This window comes from Vespa mandarinia, chromosome 24 (genome assembly GCF_050613455.1).
Source record: "Vespa mandarinia isolate Hongniang chromosome 24, ASM5061345v1, whole genome shotgun sequence".
In the NCBI taxonomy this organism is placed as follows: Eukaryota; Metazoa; Arthropoda; class Insecta; order Hymenoptera; family Vespidae; genus Vespa; species Vespa mandarinia.
Window position 1 is genome coordinate 1,157,000 of NC_140833.1, and position 3,001 is coordinate 1,160,000.

At 39.5% G+C, this 3,001-nt stretch overlaps 1 protein-coding gene across 1 annotated transcript in view; it reads left to right on the forward strand.

Annotated features, from left to right (window-relative positions):
* The first annotated feature begins 2,627 nt into the window (after nt 1–2,627).
* LOC118442769 (sodium- and chloride-dependent glycine transporter 1) overlaps nt 2,628–3,001 on the forward strand; it is a 12,601-nt gene continuing 12,227 nt past the window's right edge. The window contains exon 1 of the mRNA XM_035868804.2: nt 2,628–3,001. This exon is cut by the window's right edge and continues 85 nt beyond it. The gene's annotated coding sequence lies outside the window, so the exon portion shown is untranslated.

Consider the following 3,001-nt stretch of genomic DNA (forward strand, 5'->3'; position numbering starts at 1 on the left):
GAGGGAGACTTTTATTTTTTTCTTTTTTTCTTTAAACCCGGCGCTAGATTACGTTCTACAATTTAAATGCAATCTCTTTATCTTCTTTGACGTGACAGATGGTTGGTTATGGAGGAACGGAGTTCTTTTCTTTATTTTATTCTTTTCTTCTTTATTTCTTTACTTTGTTTTCTTACTTTCTTTCTTTCTATTTTTCTTTATTTTCTTTTTTCTTCTTTCTTTTTTTTCTTTTTCTTTTATTCTTCTTCCTTGTCAACATTGGACATCCCTTAACGCAAAATATTTCTCATTTCTCATGTTTCGCAAAAGGACGAGATTATAATAGGGGTAGACTTTGATCGAGCGGTGTTAATATTTTATATATATGTATATATATATATATGTATGTATATATGTATGTATGTATGTATTTATATATATGTAGATAAAATTTTTATCATACGTATTATATAATGCATATCGTACATGTGTATAATATATTTTTATTTTGCGACGATGGTTATAACGTCGTCAGCTGTCTGACATTCTATCTTTGGTGTCACGCTGACGTCAGACGAAACGAGAGATGTACAGTCAGTCGGTTAACCGAAACGAAACGAGAGAGAAAGAGCACTCGTCCGTGTAATTTCTCAAAAGTCCCCCATCCTCTTACCGTATTTCCTGAATTTCGTTCGAATTACGTGTTACGTTCGAAGTAACATGTAAGTGAGTAAGAGGTAGAGGTAGAGAGAGAGAGCGAGAGAGAGAGAGAGAGAGAGAGAGAGAGAGAGAGAAAGATATATATATATATATATATGTAGATAAATAGATGGTTAGATAGATAGATAGTTAGATAGATAGATAGATACAGATCTTTCTTTTCTGAACTTTCAATCCTTACGATAGGAAAAGAAGATAGTTTTGAAGGGTTGGGGATGGTCAGATGAGATTGGTTGAGAATAGGAATTTGGTGGAGGGGCGAGGAGGAGAAGGGTGGGAAGGGAGAGATCATATGATCGTTTCATTTTTTATCAGGACAAAAAGAAAGAAAGAAAGAAAGAAAGAAAGAAAGAAACAAACGAACGAACGAATGAACGAAAAGGAAGGGAAAAAAAATCTGTAAAATAAAAGGAAAGAAAGAAAAGAAAGAAAGGAAGGGGAGAGAGAGAGAGAGAGAGAGAGAGAGAGAGAGAGAGAGAGAAAGGGAGGAAGGGAGGAGGGAATAAAAGGAAAGAAAAGAAAATACAAACACGATAAAAAAAAAAATAAAAAAAATAAAAAGAGAGAAAGGATCAAGAAAAAGAAAAGAAAAAAAAAGAAAAAAAAAATAGAAAACGAGTAGTACTGAATCTCCCTTTCTATTTTCTACAAGGCAATCAAGCTCACAAGTCGAATGATATCATGGAAGAAGCTTTGATGGTTGAGGAAGAACCAGTAGCTCCGTTTCCGTGGAGAAGCTTGGGTCGTTGCTTATACGCGCGCACGTACGTACACATATACACCCACACACATACATACAAACGTACACGTGCGCGCATATCCGCGCGCGCACGTACACACACACACACGCACACACCTAGCTGGAAAGTTTAAGGATGGAGGATGAAACCAAAAGGGAGGGAGAAAGGAGCTTTAGAGAGAGAATAAGAGGGAGTGAGAAAGAAAGAGAGAAAGAGAGAAAGAGAGAGAGAGAGAGAGGCAGTAGGTGAAGGCAAGTAACGAGGTAACGTTGGAGGGAGAGAGAAAGAGAAAGAGATAGAAAGAGAAAGAGAGAGAGAGAGAGAGAGAGAGAGAGTGAGAGAGAAGCAAGGTTTAGGGTAGGACGCAGCTCGCAGGAGCAGTAATATCGATCGATCCGTCGAGTTCGAGGCTCGACAGGGTCGAGCGTGCGGGGTTTGGTGGAAGGGGTGGCTGCAAGTAGAAAAGCTCCCATAAGCAAGCTGGCTGGCGGGCTGGCTGGCTGCCCGGGCACGGACCATTTTCACTGTCCGCCCTGTCTGTCTGTCTGTCTCTCTCTCTCTCTCTCTGTCTCTCTCTTTCTCTGTCTCTCTCTGTCTCTCTCTCTCTCTCTCTCTATCTATCTATCTCTCTATCTCTCACTATCGCGCGCGACTGTCATTACTTTACGCACGCACTCTCTTTTTATTTCTTTCCTCTCTCTTTCTTTCTCTCTTCTTTCCCATCTTTATTTTTCTTCCATCAATCCGTTTATTTTCCATCCTTCGTATATTTTTCTTTCTTCGTTATATCTTTCTTTTTCTTTTATTTTTCTCTCTCTCTCTTCCTCCCCCCCTCTCCCTCCCTCCATCCTTATCCCCCCAATTCATCCATCCCGTAAAATTTTTCAATCAATCAATCATCCCTTTCCTTTCTCTCTCTTTCTCTCTCTCTCTCTCTCTCTCTCTCTCTGTCTATCTGTCTATCTCTGTTTGTCTGTCTGTCTGTCTCTTTCTTTCTTTATATTTCGATCTTATATATCATTCATTTTTCTTTTTCTCTTTCTCTCACTTTCCTTTCTTCTCTATCGTACATCCCCCATTTTCTTTCTTTCCACACTCCTCTCTCTTTCTCTTTCGACATATATATATATATATATATATATATATATATATATCGGTGAGAAAAGTTAATATCGTACGATTTGGAATAAATTCTACGTTATGAGATCTGAATTAGATACGCGCGCGTTGTCACGTTCACGCGTCACGTAACGTCTTGATCTTCGGGTTAAAACGACGGTCGTGGAACACGTCCATGACCCTGAAGTCCAGTGACAGTGCATGTCGTCTGACCTTGGCACGGCGTTCTCCAGGTTCGCCACGAGCAACGTCTGGTTGTGGTGATAATAGTGGTGGTGCTAGTGGTGGTGATAGTGATAATGGTAGTCGGTACTATGTCGGCGTTCCGTCGTGTTACAGCTGATCATCATCATTATCATTGTCTTCGTCATCATCATCATCATCATCAATATCATTGTCATAATCGTTGTTATTATCATTATCATCATCCGACGAGAACCACC